The 19,298-nt window shown below is 41.4% G+C and overlaps 1 pseudogene; it reads left to right on the top strand.

The window, feature by feature from the left end:
* Nucleotides 1-18,227: 18,227 nt before the first annotated feature.
* Nucleotides 18,228-19,018, top strand: LOC142446632 (non-selective voltage-gated ion channel VDAC3 pseudogene; annotated as a pseudogene).
* The last annotated feature ends 280 nt before the right edge of the window (nucleotides 19,019-19,298 follow it).

The raw sequence follows: 19,298 nt of genomic DNA, 5'->3' as shown, positions 1-19,298 counted from the left end.
CACATCTGACTCATGGACTGGACTTGCCTGCTTCCAAAAAATGGTGTAAGCCATTTTATGAACATAAATTTTTACATTCTTTCTCTATCTGGATGCTATATATAAAAACCAAACTCATAGTCCATCAAATTAATGATGACTCATAGAAACCCTATGTAGAACTGCCCGTGTGAGTTTCTAAGAGTGTAACTGTTTACCAGAGTAGAAAGCTACATCTGTCTCCCTCAGAGCAGCTGGGGGTTCAAACGTCTGGCCTTGAGGATCATAGCTCAATGCTTTACCATTATGTTACCAGGGCTCCTCTATTATATCTACACTGGTTTTGCTTCTCTATAGAACCTAGCCTGAGACAAAGGGTTAAAAGGAACATTATAAAATTTGATTGCTAAAGAATGAGTTCATGTCTTCTTTAAAAAAGATGATGTTTGAGTAGCTATACTAGGGAAGGGGGGTTGTAATGGGAAATCAGTCACAATAATCGACATATGGCCCCCCTCCCAGGGGGAAAGACAACAGGTAAATGGGTGAAGGGAGACTGTGGTCGGTGTAAGACATGGGAAAAAAAGAGGAGAATTCATAAATTATCAAGGGATCATGGGGGGGGGGAGGAAAAAAATGAAACGCTGATGCCAAGGGCTCAAGCAGAAAGAAAATGTTTTGGAAAAGATGATGGCAATAGATGTGTTTGACACAATGGCTATATGTATGGATTGTGATAAGAGCTTAAGAACCTCCAATAAAATAAAAATTATTTTAAAAGGTGATGTTGTTGTTATTAGTTGGTTCTGAGTCAGGCATGAAATCACTGCAATATCTAAATTTCACTGACTAAAATTAAAAGCATGAAATGCATTTTATTTTAAAGGTCAATGTTTGCAACAAACCAGAAGTTATTCTCTTTGCAACCAACTATATTTATGGTAAATTTTTGGTGATCCATATAAAAATATGCAATAGAGTGCCTGTGTTTTAACATTTTTTTGAATAAAGAAGCATGGGAAGAACCTTTCTGTAGAAGATAAACTTAACCCTCAGTTATGCAAGGAGAAAGACTGAGAAATGCATAGCACCCCCTGCTAAGCATGTGCAAAGACTGTGGGTCCAGAGAGTGAGGATGATGCTCTTAAGGAATAAATATTTTTGCACTTAGTACAGCTTGAAGAAGACCCCAGAAGGTAGTTGAAGGCATGGGAGTAGACAGCTCGTCCAGGTAAAGTGCTAGCCTAGACCCAGGATAGAGCCTAGAGGACAGAGTAAGGGGAGAGCAACCTATGGGGACACTAATAAAGTGGGAGAAGAACAGGAAGAGGGTATTCCGAAAGCCAAAAGAGGAAAAATAACCAAAAAGAGTGAATTGATCACAATGTCCACTGGGTTTGGAAGGAAAAAGGGATCGCTGATTGCAGGTTAGTGTCACATCTTTAGGCAAAAAGCGTCAGAGAGCAGTCGAAGAAAGAAAGGTGGTAGTTTACAACATGGAAGGAAGGGTTCAAGACTCAAGTAAGAATCACTGCAACGGCAGAGCTATGTGCACTCACCCTCGAGGGTGCAGCTGTTCACCCACTCATCCCCACCACTTTTAGTGTCTGCGTTTTGAGTCAAGTTTCAAACTTCCTGGAGATCAGTTCATCTCAGGTCAGATGTCTACTCTTATTCATTGCCCTGAAGTGGTCACTGGGAGCCTACCCTCATGTAGCAGAGCAGTATCAGAGAAAGGGAACTACTGGGAACAGAGCCACCCAGTGATGTCTACTGCAGACTGACTTAGCAAGAGACATCATGGGCGCAGGAGTCAGACTTCAGTGCTCAAGGTGTGAAAGGGATGTTAGAATATAGCTTTCAAGAACTTGGCCATGATGGGACAAAGGAGAAGGTATAGTGACAAGGTAGAGGGGTCCAGTTTTGCCCACAAATGGAGCATTCTAGATGGACCCCATCTTCTCTCTGGTTCCTTGTTTAGCTGAATATCTATCCTTAAAATTCACCTTGCAGGGTTTCTCAGTGTGCCTGAAATATAAACTAGAGGCTGGAATGTGATGTAGAGGAAAGAGCACGGGCTTTAGCTATAGAAGATATAGGGTCTTGCTTCTTAAAAAAGATTTAAATGGCATGGCATTTCCTTAGAAGATTGGAAATAAAAATAGTTCGGATCAACTGGGAAGACATTATGTTGAGTCAAATAAGTCAATCACAAAAGTATAAATACTGTCTGAGTCCATTATTATAAAAAGGCAAGGAGAGATTTACAGAGTTGGGGAGGGGGTGGCTTTGACGGTTACCACGCATGGGAGGGAAGGAGAGGGAAAATCACTAGCTAAATAATAAAAACCCAAACCCGACTCGTTCTGAGTCAAGCCTGATTCACGGTGACCCTACAGCGCAGAGTAGAACTGCCTCAGGGGGTTAGAAGACTGAAACTCTGTGCAGGAGTAGAAAGCCTCATCCTTCTTCTTCAGAGCACCTGGTGGCTTTGAACTGCTGCTCAATGTGTAACCCACTATGATAATAGCCCTGTTTTAATAGGAGTGAAGGGAAAGGCAATCCATAATAAGGGGAGATCAGCACAGTATCAGCAAAGAAAAGGAAGCATGGGAGGTGCCCCAGAGTTACGGATAATAAAGGTAGGCCCTATGACATGCACAACTCTGCATTCCTCTGCAAGTAGGCACATAGGCAGATAAGCAACATGAGCAGGTGAAACTCCCGACCACATGTAGGTTGGGCAGATGATGTTTCTATTGTAGACACAGGTTTTCTTGAGCTGTAAATATGTATATAGTAGAGCAAACGGGAAAATTCCTTAGCCAACCCACCTTTACTTTACAAAAGATCGTGAAATGATCAAATGACAACTGTAACTCTCCTTAAAACTGTACAGAGCCAAACAAGTAGTGTTGCCTAATATCGGGACAAGGACACAAATAAGAATCAGCACACCCAGAGTAAAAGAGCATCAGATAGTCTTCAGAAAACTCTGCACACCTGTTCATCTAATATTTTTTTGTTCTGAAAAGCACAGAACTTTGAAACTAGAAAGTCTGTAAAGATCATCCATTAAATTCTCAAGTTTTATTAAAAAGAAGTGGATGGTCCAAGAGGTGTAGTATCTTACCCAGAGTCACCCAGGATTAGAATTTGACCTGAGCTTTTTTGACACCTAATGCTGCACCCTGTCTATTCCAACATGTAACATTTTATATTTGATTTATGTGCTACCGTGTGGCATATATTATTTCTGCTCTACTGTGTGTAATTGCTTCCAACTCCATCCACCCAACGTCTCTTCACTATGGTTAAGTTCTACCTCATGGGAAGTAAGAGCGTGGTCTCCACGACATGGTCACAAATGGGACGAGAGGTTTTTGTTAGCTAGCAAGTTCTTGCCTTCCGATGGTGGGATAAAGAAATCACACTGGTCAACGGCAGCTTCCAAATCTGTAGCCTTCTTGGAAGCACCGGTCCGAATCTTGGCAGGGTCAACAGGAGAGCTTAACCTTTTAAGACAGATAAATTGAGTTTTTGGAATGTCCCCATTTAGTGGGCTCATAGGCGTCTTTTGGATGAGCCCCTTGCTAAGTGAAGCTCAGTCTGCTTTGTATCAACTTTACACAGTCTCAAGATAATCTCAGACTGGATCTACATGAAGACAAAGCCGGCAGTAGGAAATTCGGTCTATCAACTCTTTATTTGGCATGGGAGAAATTAGTATAATGCTCATTGCCACATTATTTATCATAGTGAAGTTTAGAAACTGCCTACACATCCAGAAATTAGGAAATGTTTAAATAGCTTATCAGCCAATCATATGAAGGACTATTGTACAGTCAGTGACAACTGCGCTTTCTTAAAAGCCAAGCATCTTAGATGGCTAATTAAAAAACAACAAGTCTATTTCTATTTCTGACAGATGTTATCACAATATTGTCCAAGATTTGGTGAGATTTTATATATGCCCCTTGGCAATATTAACATTTATTGATCATATTTTCTGGTCCATCCTGTGGCTTCTTAACCATCAGTACCACAGAAAACTTTGGAGCTTTCTTGGGGAGGGTAGCAGTTAAAAAAAATAACTGTAGAAGTGGAGTTTAAATGCTTTACAATATACTGAAAGATATGAAAATTCCTGAAAAGTTAAATATATGCTATATAAATGTTAAGTGCCACCTCTCTGTTAGAGATGTGGGACTCTTCTGACATTGTGACAGAGGTAAAAGGATAGTATAGACAAACCAAGGGAGGCTGTCATGCCAGAGAAAGAGCGTGACAAGCTTGTGCGAGGATCTGGAGAAAGTGGACTCTGCCGGTGAGATGTGGAAAGGTGCAGCCACTTGGGGAAAGTTTGGCAGGTCCTCATAACATCGAACATGGATGGTATCATGGGCAACAGGTTGGGCCGCGGTGCAGACACATTGATTCTTCTTTGGTCTTCCTTATCCAGTGCCCGACTTTCACAAGCATATGAGGTGAGGTGATTGAAGATAATATGGCTTGGGTCAGGCACACCTTAGTCCTTAAAGTAATCTCCTGATTCATCCCATGCAATGCATCCTTTTATCTGACTGCTTCTAGTTCAGTGCCAACAAGTTGGTTCCAACTCCTAGCGGCCCTATGTACAACAGAACAAAATAACGCCTGGTCCAGTGCCATCTTCACAATGAAATGACTAAAATAATCATCTGAAATGCCTAAATCATCATATGAAATCACCAAAGTATCCTATGAAATGCCAGACATAGGCAAATCTATACACATCTTTCTAAAGAAAGGTGACCCAAATGAACACTCTCATTATAGAACAATATCATGGCTAACACATGCAAGTAAAAATTTGCTGAAGATCAACCACCAACAGTTTCAGCAGTACAATGACAGGGAGCTGCCAGAGTCAGAAGAGGATGTGGAGCAGAGAGCATCACTGCTGATGTCAAATACATCTTGACTCAAAGCAGAGAGTATCAGAAAGATGTTTTCTTGTGTCTCATTGGCTATGCAAGGCATTCCACTAGGTGATCATAACAAACTATGAATAATCTAGAGGAGAGTGAAAATCCCAGAACAAATCATGTGGGACTTGTACATGGATTAAGAGACAGTGTGTCAATCAAAAAAGGGAATACTGCATGGTTTAAAATCAGGAAAGATATACATCAGGGTTGTATCCTCTCACCATACTTACTCAACTTGTATGCTGAGCAAATCACCAGAGCACCTGGTTATACGGAGAAGAAAGTAGCATCAGGATTGGAGAAAGGCTTATTAAAAACCTGTGGTATGCAGATGGCAGCACCTTGCTGGTTCAAAGTAAAAGGACTAGAAGCGCTTGCTTATGAAGATCAAGGACTGAGTCTTCAGTATGGATTACAACTCAATGTAATGAAGACCAAAATCCTCATAACTGAACCAATAGGTAACATCATGACAAATGGAGAAGAGATTAAAGTTGTCAAGGATTTTGTCTTGCTTGGATCCACAATCAGTGTTCATGGAAACAGCCTTCCAGAGGTCAAATGACACGTTACCTTGGGTAAATCTGCTGCACTAGATCTCTTTCGAACATTGAAACACAAGAGTGTTACTTTGAGGTCTATGGTGCACCCGATCCAAGTCATGGTATTTTCAATAGCCTCATCTGCATGGGAAAAGTAGACATTGAATGAACAAGACCGAAGGAAACTCAATGTGTCTGAAGTATGGTGCTGACAAGGAATAATGAAAGTACCTTCCAATGCCAAAATAACAAACAAATCTGTGTTCAAAAAGTTCCTAGAGGATGTTTCTAGAGGCACGGATGGAAGACTTCACCTCAAGTACTCTGGACATATCATGCTTGCGACAGTAGCTGGGCAGTGACAAAGAGGTAGGCCCTCAAGCAGGTGGACTGACACAGTGGCTGCACCAACAGGCTTATGAGTAATAACAATTATGTGCAGGACAGGGCTGTGTTTTGTTCTATTGTGTGTAGGGTCATTAAGGTCAAAACCAACTCGATGACACCTAACAACAACACAGAGATAGAAAACAATCTAGCGGTTTCCTAGGGCTGGGAGGTTTGGAAATGAAGAATGATTTCAAAGGGGCTATAGGGCTTCTTTTGAGGGTAACGAAAGGTTTTCAAATTGATTATCCTTACACAATTCTACAAATCTACTGAAAATCCACTTTAATTATACCATTTAAATCATTTAATTGTATAACTCTAATTTACTGAGATGAACTAATCTCAATAAAACCAATAAAAAATAAAGTCAGAGAAGAAAGTGTTAAGCACAAGTCCACACACATCTGGAAATGACGTGTTTGCAACTACACTGAACCTGAAAGGCTTGAGGCCTCTGAAAGTCCAGGTTTCAAATGAACAGGAAAAGGCCCATCTGGAGTGCCAACAAAGAAAGACCTGACATCACGCTTCGACATGAAGTGCAGTATACCTAGACTACCTCTGACAACGTCCAAACAGCTAGCAGCACGGCGATGCAGTTTAACTAGCAACCCAAGCCTTCTGTTTCATGTCTCACCCACAGAAATTGTCGAAAAATTCTGGAAAACCATGATTTGCGTGGTAGCTAGTGATACCAATCCCACGATCGCCTTGTCAAATTGATTCTAATCTGCCCATCAAACGAGGATGCAACTTTGATATATCTTTTGCTTTAGGCAGCAGGAGGAAGACCTCCCTGCACAGTAATCACATCCTTGTAGAAATTGAAAGCGCATGTGCAAGCCAGGGTGGTCTTACAAATACTAAGTCATAAAGGGTTCCTTGGGCCATTGTCATCATTCATTGTGTTCAGTGCGATAACCAGGTTTTTGCCAGATTCTGGGATGACTGATAGCTTTTTCATAAAAGGATATTTTACAAAATTTCAAAATCTTGTCTATTTCTACCTGATAAATGTCTGGACCTGTAAACTTTGAACCCTCATTGGCCTTTGTAGCTTGTGACCTTGCTTAAATGATGAATGTCCTTTCCACAAGAGCAGGCTGTGGGAGGCAGAACAGACCCACTGCTGGTAGATCCTTCGTTCTGGACAAAATGAGGGGTTGCTCACACACAGAGCTTCGGAGCATATGCACCGTAGTATCCAGGAGGAGCGTTTTTATTTCACTTGCCCTACTCAAAAGTAGTATTCGAGAGACACCTTTTTCATTTTATAAAGTTGTCAAGGACTCCTCGGTTTTCTACTTTATGGGGAAAAAAAGTGGAATCACATGTGGACACAATTTATTCATTACCTCCAAACACAAACTGAAATAGATAATTATAATTATTTGAACCCACATTTTAAATGTCTAGTATTTTCTCACTTTGGATCATTTGGCGAGTTACGTCTTAATGAAGCCATACGAAGTCTCAACTTTCCCAAACCTATTCACTATTAATATCATCACTTAAGTATCAAAGGTCTTCTGTCAATAGAATCACTTTCAGGAACAGGATGAAAAAATGGACTATGTCATAACAAACATTACATTGGAAATGGTAAATACATAGCACATATTTTTTCCACATTGGCTTTATACCAGCCTTAAAAACAAAGGCCAAAAAGAAAAGGGTTCAATTGGCCTATAAAGTGTTTTATGAGCCTAATGTCCCCTGAACAGGTTCCTAAGAAAAAGAATAAAATTTGAATCTTGGAGTGATAGAATATTTTCAACTTTGAGAATTCGTGTGTTTGACAAACCATGTTCCCCTCCTCCCCCCCGCCCCATGATGATAGTAAGAAGTATTTCTTTGGTTAGGAATAAGAGAAACAATGGTAAAAAGAGGACCTGATGCAAGGGGCTTAAGTGGAGAGCAAATGCCTTGAGAATGATTGGGGCAGGGAATGTATGGATGTGCTTTATACAATTGATGTATGACTATGTATGGATTGTGATAAGAGTTGTATGAGTCCCTAATAAAATGTAAAAAAAGAAAAGAAGAGAAAAAATGATTAGGGCAAAGACTGTACAGATGTGCTTTATACAATTGATGTATGTATATGTATGAACTGTGATAAGAATTGTATGAGCCCCAATAAATGGTTAAAAAAAAAGAGAGAAACAATGGTGTCATCCTCTTAGGACTGAGGAGAGCAGGGTTTTTTTTTAGGAAAAAAGCTAGTCTACCATGAAATCAACAGCTTATTACATCAGTACTACAAACAAAACATCTCCTACTTCAGCCAGGAGCCCAGCCTTACATGAAGGGAGTTATACCTAGCAATTTACATAAAATATCACTGGAGGTTAAGGTTTTTCTCCCGTCTTTCTTTTTTAATGGCTTCAAGGTTAAAGTTGAAAATACCAACTCGAGGTTGTGTGGAGAAGTGGCCATATTGAATGTCATTTCCACGTTTCCCCGTAAATCATTTCATTATCCATAATAATAATCTCCACTGACTTTACAAATCATTGCTTTGCTAAACTTAAAGGAAGTCTGATTTTCATTTGCTATCTGCATCTGCAGTGTCCTATTCTTTTTATAGATTGCTAACGAGTTATCAGTGGAATCTTCCTTCACTCAAGCCTAAGTGAAAGTTTTATCTATCTTGAGATATCACTAAAATAATTTATGGCTTGAGAAATAAAACCTTTTGTCTCAAAATATATTTCTTCCCGACAGCTGTGGTATGTCAGAGAAAGCACCAAAGCCAGGCCGGTCTGCGCTGCAATCAACCGTTCTTAATAGGAAATTTTACAGACTTTTAATAAGATATCCTCCAATAATTTATGAGGAGAGGTTTTGAAGTGAAGAGGCATTGCTTGGCAATATGTTCTTCCTCTAATCTCAGGAAATTTACATAAAAGAGTGCTTATTTCCTCTAAACTCAGCAGTTCTCCTTTAAAAAAATGTAAAGAAAACACCTGCTACCACAGCCTTAAAAGATGGGCTACTTGCTTCAAACAAAATCCGTGCTAAAACAAACACAAACAAACAGTTCAGCACTCTTAAAGAGAGGTCTCTGGCGGGCTTCCTGGCCTGTGACAGGTGAGGAGCCTCCACAAAAGAATCCACGAGGCCAGGATTGTTTGGACATCATCAGAGAAGTGCCCTTATTTACAAACTGTGTAGAATAACTCCCAAATAGTCTGTCTCTTAGGCTATAAATTCCCAATCTGTCTTATATGACGACACGCAACTTTCCCAACTCCTGCTACTTCCTTCAAACTATTCTTAATTCTTTCCATGATTGTTTTTACGTGTATCTTATCACCATTTTGTTTTCTGGTTTGGGTTGTTGTTGGTTGGTTTTCATTTTGGTTTAGAATGCTGTTTTCTTTCTTTAAAATGGAGATTTTTAACTCTCATTACCTGCATGTCTGAGGGAGCTTATAAAAAGTAGTTGCGAGATTCCACTCTTTGTGGTTCCATTTTCCCATGAACTTTTTGAAGCCCCCCTCGAAGCAGGTTTTCATTTCATCATCTTAAGTATTCCAGCCTCCCGTTCAGTAACTACCGGGAGGAGGGCGTAGACTAGATCAGTGTCTCTCATGCTCTATTGTGCACGCAAATCACTTGGGTATCTTAGTCAAAAGGCAGATTCTGATTCATACACCAGTGGCCAAGTGATTTTTTTGACCAAGGACAGTCTCTTGAGAAATGGTGCTGGAACAACATGGATCTCCACATGCAAAAGCATGAGGCTGGACGCCTAGAGCACATCACAGCCAAGAGTAACTCAAAATGGATCAATGACCTACTGGTAAGAACTAAAACCATAAAGCTCTTGGAACAAAGGCAAGGGCAAAGCTTTGGGACCTACGGTATTTGTCAACAGTCGACGCTTCGATATGACACTCAAAGCACGTAAATGTGTCTCTGAATCTCATAGATGATGTATCTCAGGATTGTCTAGCTAGATAGATACACAGATCATGAAATAGAAATATATTGGGGAAGAGATGGCTAAAGGGCTCACGGTTTCTTCTGTGTGATCGTGGAAGTATTCTGACGTCAGTAGTAGTAACTGCCCAGCTTTATGACTAGACCAAACCCCAACCCCACTGAATCGTCACCTTAAAAGTGTGATTCTATTGTTTGTGAACTGCATCTCAATAACAAAAATTCCAGTAATAAAGCAAAACTCTTATAGAAAAATTAGTAAAAGGTATCTTACTAGCAACGGAAGGCATTCAAAAATACTTGAACAAGTAAACTTGTATCTAATACTCAATAGGGAAAAATCTAATTTATATTTTCTACCATGCGTGTTGACAGAACCAGCAAGCACCAGGTATTAAATTCTGCCGGCAGACAAAATGAATCGTGAGTTAATCTTTGCCACTTGTTCCCACTGACTATCACCACACTAGCCACACTCCCTAAACTGCCCATTAAAATGTCATGGAAAGAATGTGACCCCGCCCTTTCCGCCAGGCTCCAACAAGATCATCAGCACTGACAAACCACGACGGAAACGCTCACGCGCCAGCGTGCTAGCTGCACAAATAGCGAGTGCTTTGAGACTCGTGTGAAGCCACTGGACAGATCTACACACACAACAAACCCTAACCTGAAAATGGTTGGTCAGAGTCCTTGGGATTTGTTTGTTTTTGTTCAATATAGATAACTTCTTTGTAAACATATTTTCACCATTTGAATGGTTATTAAAGCTCATGTTATATTAATTGTAGCTTTAAATTTCTGAATTCCACTACAAAAGAGCCACCAAAATGTCCCCTAGTAACTGGTACACAGAAAGGGAGATTCACAACTAAATAGCCTTCTAGATGCCAGATATAAAGTTGATGAAAAAATGTTCTGGAATGAAGTCACCATGTCCTGGGGTTGTAGATATCATTTAATAGGTCCAGCTATGTTGCTGCATTGGTGTTGACTCAGTGATTCCATCGTACAGGGTGGAACAGTCCCATTGGGTCTTCTAGGTTGTAATCTTTATGGAGCATGTCCGGTCTTTTCTCCCATAGGGCCACTGGTAGTTTGAACTGTGCTAAGTTCTTAATTTAGAAAAATATGTTAGTGAGTTTCTGAATTAAAATGCTTATAATTACCCTGAGGACAGACTTCCACAATAAAATATTGTCCCGGGTTTTCAACATATGCTAGGTTTCTTATCTGGAAGCAAGGACTATGAGGCTACCAGGTGCACTGAGAAAGATCAGGGTCACATAACAAAGTAGCAAGCAGGACGATTGGGAGAGTGATGGGCCAGGACAGGACACTGAGGCAGCCAAATCGTCTGGCGCATTTTCATTTGCAGTGCTCCTATTTTCTCAGGCCCCTGTTTGCCCTGAGTGCCTGGTGATGCCTGGAGACCTCTGCTGTGTCTCTCCGTTCAAGCTGTCACGTCTGACCGTGCCCTATGCTCCCAAATTAGTCCTCCCATGTCGCTCCATCAGAGCTCCTATTTCCTCGCTGACCCTTCCCCAGCGATGCCAGTAAAGTGGTGTGGAATTTTTACAAGGCGATGTTTTGAAAGCAGCACTGCTCTATACAATGGCCTTTGTTCTAACAATAAAGTGTTCATTACTAATAGTAGCAATTCCAATTCAATTCAATTCAGTATGTAGCTACGGTCTTTGAATATTATTTGCAAATTAGAAGAGGCTGCTTATGGTGATACTTTGACCTAAGGAATGAATCTACAAAAGTAGCAAAGCAAATGGAAGGATTATTTGAAGAGTGTGGGTTTTTTCCAACCAGCCATCCATCTATAAGTCACATGCTATTTACTCTGTGATACTACTTAGAGTAAATACATAACACCAAAATCAAACTCATTGCCCTCAAGTTGATTCCAACTCAGAATGACCTGATAGGATGGAGTGGGATTGCACCGTATGATCTTTATGGAAGACAGCCTCATCTTTCTCCTAGGAAGCACCTAGTAAGTTCCAGCCACTGAGTACTCAACCACTGTTCCACTAGCTCCTTATTAAACATAGAGGGCTTCTGAATTTCATTAGCTCCTAGTAAGAAGCTGAAATGTGCAAGTTCAGTGCATGGTTCAGAAAATATTTACCACTTTCAGATAACAATTTTAGTGAGTTGCTGACTTATTATTACATTGAGGTATTGACTGCCTAAGATTGTTCCTTCTACTTGGGCCCTTTAAATTGCTTAACCGGAAAAGTAATGGCAACAAATGTACAAATGTGCTTGACACATTTTATTGAGTGCTCATGCAACTCTTATCACAATCTATCCATCCATCCATCCATCCATCCATCCATTGTGTCAAGCACATTTATACATATGTTGCCATCATCATTCTCAAAACACCTGCTTTCTACTTGAGTCCTTGGTATCAGCTCAATTTCCCCTCCCTCTCTCTCCCCCCTCCCCCTGAACCCTTGATAATTTATAAATTATTATTATTTTGTCATATCTTACACCATCCAACGTCTCCCTCACCCACTTCTTCACTGTCCATCCCCCAGGGACGAGGCTATATGTAGACCTTGTAATCTGTTATAAAATGATTATTTTAAATTGTCTAGCCCTTCAGTCTCTGTGCCCTGGTTCTTCATGAAAAGCAGCCACAAATCACAAAAGCCCTTGCCAGGACCTTTACCCAGAGTCTCCTTTGTGTACTCACCCTACATCTCCAACACCCAGCTCTGCATTCTGGCTTCAGCAGCCACTCCCCTCACCCCCTTCAGTGCGAAGGTGTACTGGTGACCCCTTCTAAAAATTTAAACTTTGCATTGTCACAAGATTCGAAACTCTGCTCCTTCTCCCAATTTTCGTATCCCATTTCGTTCCAGAGGAAAAATGCTGATCACATAGACTCCTACAGGAGCCAGCCATGTGTCCTAATAAAGAGGTGACCAGAAGCCCCCTGAGAAGAACCTTACCTTCCACACTAGCCAGGATTGTATCAAATTGTGATGCACAGCATTAAGACTTGCTTAAATTCCATTTTACCAAACATCTCAGAAAAACATTCTTTTGCTTTTTATGACTATAAACCCATGACACCAGAAACAGCCTATTCTTGCATGTCTTAAACAGAAGTATCTTCTTTGGTGTTTGAGGCCTCACCTTTAACTTCAAGGGGCACAACCCCATGTGCAGAAAGCAATTGAAAAAAAAAGAATGCTTTTTTTTTCTTTTTAAAATAAAAGGAAAAAAATAAATAAAAGGAAGACACCTTCTGAGGGCTCCTAAGGCAAAGCAAATTCAGCCAATTTGGCGTATTTTATGTATGCGAGGCTGGAGTGAATTCACTGAAGGACATATGCGTTACGGCTAGATCTTTGAACAACCTGGTATGAACTTTGTTATCACCAAACAGACATGCTCAGAAGACCTCTTTGTTCTCTCTTAGTCCGTGTTATTTCTATTTCCAAGCGGCGAGCGTGGTAGACCAGCACTCAGCATTCATTCAACTGTCTCCGAGCTGGGCTCTTCTACTGCAGAGGTGGGGTCCCTTGAAGCTGGCATTTCTGGATGTGAACTGTTACTATTGCTGTTGGGTGCCATCAAGGAGATTCCAACTCATGGTGACCACTTATGACAGAATAGAACTGCCCCCTGGGGTTTTCTTGGCTTGAATCTTTATGGCAGTAGATAGTCAAGGCTTTCTCTGGCAGGATCTGGCAGGAAATGTACTTGTGTGAGATTTGGACGGCAAAAATAGAGAGGGGACCATCTTGCCACTATTTTGGTTGAAGTGGTTGGAAAACACAGTTAAGAAAACCTTGGAATTTCCTGCATCAAGTAAACAGTGGAGTCTTTAGATGTAAGGAGATCAAAAGGTAGTGTGGGATAGTGCAAGGAGCTTCCCAGAAGGTATCTCCAGGCCTATATTCTTCAAGTCAGTATGGGCCTCCTCATTCCTGTCTCCCTGATTGAGGCACAGGTAGCAGGTGTCCTGGAATCTCTGTGGTCATGTTCTGGGAGTTATTCTGGGGACTCAATCTAGAACCTGCAATTCCAATACTTAATTCCCAGTACTAAAGCACTCTCCGCTTAACAGAACCAGTATTTCTGTTTCCTGCAGTTAAATCCTTCTTAATGCATTTTTGTAGCTGAAAAGAAATTATTTGAGAAATGGTCACTTTTCATTTTTAGTGGTTATGTGCCTTTTTTATTCTTACCTTGGGCAGTGTGGTAGTTACATAAAATTATGTTAACTTGTAGATATAAAAGTATAGCGTGGTATCCAACTTGTCAATCAGGTCATAGTCTTATGGTGCCTCCTTGTGGGTGTGGCGTTCTCATAAGGAGGGTCCTAGGAACTTACCTTCTCTCTACTTTCCCCTTCCTGCTTGCTGACCCTGAGAGCCGTGGTGGCCCTGCCATGTTTCCGCCAACCTTGGATCTACACAACTTCACACCCACTGGCCTGTGATCTTCCTGCATTCTGCATCACTGGATGTGACTGTGTGCGTCTGAAGAGGGACTTAGGGAATAATATTGGATTCATGGACTTGAGTTGGATCTAACTGGGATATTTTCTTGATATGTAATTACCTCTTGATAGAAAGCTCTTTCTTACACATATATGAATGTCACTGGATTTGTTTGTCTGGTCAACCCAGCCTAACATAGACAGTCGATATAAGAAGATCTGGGAAATCCTGCCCCTTTCTCATAAATACACAATCTCAAAAATGTATGCCTGAACTTACATAAGAAGTGCAAAATGGTGTCCCAGAGGCCTGCTGCACCCGGGCGACTCTCCTTAGTCCACACAGTGTTCAAAGACTGCAGGAATTAGCTGCCTGCCTTGAGAAACCAGAAATAAGGATTTCCAGGTTTGGGGTTGTTTTTGTTTTTTTTAAGAATTGGATGATTTGAAAACAAAAACAACCAAACCACAAAAGAACAAAAGCTAAGCTCACATTTGCACCCCCAAATGTTCATGGTGACAGTGTGTTGGAGCTAAGAAGATGCTGGCCTCTGTAGACAAAGCTTATCATCTAGTTGGCCACAGTCTCCACCAAACCCACATCACTTGTTTATGTTACCTGTATGTCCTGTAAATATCCGAGTTTGCATCCCCTGAGATTCACGGCCAGCCTATCCGGGATTGTGAAGAGGATGAAGCCTTTCATTTCAGTCTCTTCCCCACTTTTGGTATCATTTTCCCACTCCATTTGTCAGCTTCACTGTACCTTTACTTCCCGGTCCTGCTCACACTTCCTGTCACCCTCTAGAAAAGTAATCTGACAGCGTGTGCCTCAGTCACGGAGATCTCCGTGTAACACCTTGGCATCAGCAGAGAAGTGTCTCGACCATAGGTGCTTGAATGCAGTGCCTCTTCAAGGACGCTATTCTGGGCACCGGGAGACATATTCTTGGCCACAAACCTGCACATCACGATTCTTCCCATTCGTCTAAGATAGCTATTGAATACATTGTGTAAATAAAGGTGGAGAGATGTGTCCTTCATGAAGTTTTGTTTGTCAAACCAGTACATAGTTACAGTGAAATATCCTGGCGAGAGAGCGTGTAGTGTTGAAAACGACTCATTGAGTTTACTGGCTCTTTGAAGTCTCAATCCATGGCAAACTCTCATGGTTATTTTGCCAAAGAAGGAAGTCAAAGTCATCAAGTGGTGTTTTTAATGGGGATTGATATACTTTTATGGAAGGGGCTTTACGGAATTTTAAAAGGACGTCCTTGTCTTTTCTCCCTAAATACAGTTAACCTCACCGTGGCCCCTCGAGGCTACACAATGTCAGTGTGAATTTGCTGCTCTCTCTCATAAATGGCATAACTCATCCAACAAAGTACTCTGACTTTTTCACCTAAATATCAAAACCTTTCAGTTATCCAAGAGATGAGAACAGCATTATGGAAAGCCCTCTCCTACGGATTCTATGGAAACCACTGACCATCTATAGGAAAGTCAAGAGGCAGCCAGAGTGCAGAATGGAGTATTCATCTCTTTATGATAAAAAGTTAGGACTTAAGCTGGGAGCCCACTACACGCTTCATTGGCAGAAATGGTCTCTTTCTGCTGGGAAGCGTGGGCACTTCAGAAGGAGGGTGAGTAAAAACAATATCATTTTCCCTGATAGTTGCTGAATTGAAGTGAAGGATTATTTATTTAAACTTTTGAAGCATGAAGCAGAGGCAGCCAGTGTGTACTGTGTCTGTCGTAGAAACCATAAGTCAGAGATAAGAGTTTATGAAGCGTTAGGTCAGCAGCTGAGTCCCACTTTCTCGTGTAAACCACAAAGGATAAGGTTGCTGCACCAGCCCCTGTATCCCCCCACTTAAAAAAAAAAAAAGAAAAACTTTCAGTTCCTGGCTCCTATGCTGGACAACCTCATCACCTTTCTTTCCTCTGAAAAATATGTTTCGAATTATTCCAGAATTTATTGCTGATGAAATGCGCCTTTCCTACTGGCTAACAGTTACCGTTCCCAGGAACAGGGAGCTTCCCCCACCCATCCTGTTGCCGGCGCCACGCAACCCCAGGAGTTTTCCAGTCCATTCCCTTGAGCACCCAGTGGCTGCACCCAAATGCCCACATTCCTTAAAACCTGGTTTGGCAGCGGGGTCACTACGAGCTAGACCCACCTGATGGCAGTAAAGGAAGCCTGGGGTACTGTCGGGAGGCCTCCTGCAACAGTCTCCAACACAGTTCTGACCAGAGTTGTGTGAGCACAAATTCAAATGGGTCTAAAGCAAATGGTGAAGGTTAACAATGGTTTTATCCCTGTCCTTTCTGTAATCTGAAGACTTCCCCTCACCAAACCCCAGCAACCCTCAAAGGCTTATGTATGGAAAATAATGTAACAGTGTAGCAATATCATGTGTTGTGCAAACGGTTACTCCATCAACTCTTAGCTGAAAGGTCGGCGGATCAAACCCATCCAGAGGCAGATCAAACCCATCCAGGGCACTTGGGAAAATCAGTCCAAGAGTTTTGTTTCCCAAAGGTCACAGCCTTCAAAACCCTATAGAGTAATTCTACCCTGGACACATGGGGTGACCAGAAGTTGGAACTGGTTCAGTGAAAAACCAACAATAATTATGCTACAAAATTTATTACATAAACCCTTATCCCTCATTTTAAGATGAGAACCTATATTAGCTCCCTATTATGAATGTAACAACTACCGAAAATTTAGTGGCTTTAAACAGCAGAAACTTATTCTCACATTTCTTGAAGCTAGGAGTCCAAAATGAGCTGCATGCTGGGCTTTGAACTGGCTCCTTCACAGCTGATCCCGATGAGAATGTGTATTTCCACCGCAATATACTGAATCAGAATATATACTTTTATGGGATCCTCGATCACCCGGGGGTCTTATTAAAAATAGATTCTGATTCAATACCTCTGGGGTCAAAGCGCACATTCTTAACATAAAGTGGAACTGGAATGAGCTGATACAAAGCCCTGCTGCCAGGACGCCTTGGGTTGTGTTCATAAGGCTCGAATCACCGTTTTCATCATCACATTACCTTCTCTAACGTAGTCAAATATCCCGCCACCTCCTTCTGTTAAAGACTCTTGTGATTACATAGAGGACGTACCTGGAGAATTCAGAGTAATCTCCCTATGTCAAGAGTCTTAACTTAATCACATCCACAAAATCCTTTTTTGCTATAGAACCTAGCCATCCTAGGTTCCAGGAGTCAGATGTGAATCTCTGCGGAGGACATTATTCAGCCTACCATGGGCCCCAGGAGTTGTCAGCAACAATTGCTGTTATTTTCTTCTGGATGGTATGCTTTCTTCTAGAACGTGGTTGCTTAAAGAACCACATAGTGCTTTATCAAAGTAGTAACTTCCTAAGAGAAACCTCTTCAGGAAGCTTGTGAAGTGCTCCAAATGAAAACTTTTTGAGGACTCTGTACACAAAGGTTTTAATATTTGAACTTAGTTTTTTGTTTTTTTCAAAGAAGTATCATTCACCCTACTTCTCTGGTGATGATTTCCTAATACGAATTCTCTCCAAAACGACCAGGGTTCACTAGAGAAAAAGCTGGTTCCAGATCTGGAGCAGAAATCTACTCATGATGAGCCTGAAATATCTTTCTGTGAAAATATTCAAAGAATCCTGAGGCCTCTCAAAAAGACTTGAGAAAACTTTCCAAATTTTCCACTGACCAGGATTAATAATGGATAGGAGTCACTCAAATCTGTTTCAGTCTGCCAGCTCCAACTAATGTTGAAAAGTACCTCCCTCCTCATCATTGTAGGATGCATGCTAAGCAATCAACCTATTATTTTGAAATGTGGTAAAGAAAAGAATTGGGTAATTGAGACCTTCAGCTTTGCCCTGGTGGGACGGAGACAGGCCCTCTGGTTGGAGACATGTGTAATACACCAACTTACTGTGAGCGCGGAAAGGCTGCCAAGGTGTCTTCAACAAAGGATATGGGTTTGGCGTGGTCAAAATCAACCTGAGAACCAAGTCTTGTAGTGGAGTGGAATTTTCTACTTCTGGTCATGCTACACTGCTACAGGAGAAGCGTCTGGCAACCTAGAGACCAAATGTAAGGTCTGTAACTATGGACTTACCTTCACCCCAAAAGGGAACACAGACTGAAATCTCTTTGGAGGATAAGTTGGCTGAAGGGTTGAAACTGACTCTTGATACCATATTTGTACCAAACACAGGAAGGAAGAGTGGGAAGTTGAAGGCCTCCTGTAAATGAGATTGTTTCAGTGTTGGCAGTAATTTGACATTGCTTTTTCTGGGCCAACCATCTATTGCTGGGCTGTGTTGGCCTTTGAAGGCTGGCTTGCTGGCTATCAGATGAGTTTTAACACAGCCAAGTCCAAGCTGTTGCAGAATAATTTTGCCCTATAAGGCTGCAGACTTCCAACTGCCCATTCATGGGAATGATGGCACTGAATTTAAAGGGTCTACCTACCAGGTTAATGAGAAGATTGAAATTTCAGTAAACCGCACTTGGACAGCGGCAATGACAACAACCGTTTTTGCACTGCTGGTCATCTCTGTCTGCTAGAGTAAATAATGCTACCTCGATCAGACTTGGCTATCCTCAGCCCCTTCCACCAGGAGTCAGGCTGACCCTCTCAGTTTTAATGGATGGGAAGAACTTCAATGTCTGAGGTCACAAAGTTGGGCTGGGATTTGAACTAAAAGCTTATTGTGGCGTTGAATAAAGCAACAGATTTGGCCCTGGAGTTGAAGAGGAAAGAACCCACTATGTTTTGACCTTACACTTCTTCTGTGAAATTTCAAAGGTGTGAATTTTTTATTCTTCCAAAGAATTGTACACCTTCACACACTGGAATCTATGATTTGCAAGTCCATCCTAAGGGAGCTACTTGGAGGCATGCATGGGAGTTGTCATGTTTGTGCCACATTTCATTCAGTCCCTCAGTGTTATTTTATGTGTGTTCCTCAATGACAGT

Source organism: Tenrec ecaudatus, chromosome 4 (assembly GCF_050624435.1).
Source record: "Tenrec ecaudatus isolate mTenEca1 chromosome 4, mTenEca1.hap1, whole genome shotgun sequence".
Classification (NCBI taxonomy): domain Eukaryota; kingdom Metazoa; phylum Chordata; class Mammalia; order Afrosoricida; family Tenrecidae; genus Tenrec; species Tenrec ecaudatus.
Note: the sequence above shows the minus strand (reverse complement) of the source record. Positions and strands in the feature narration are given on the sequence as shown.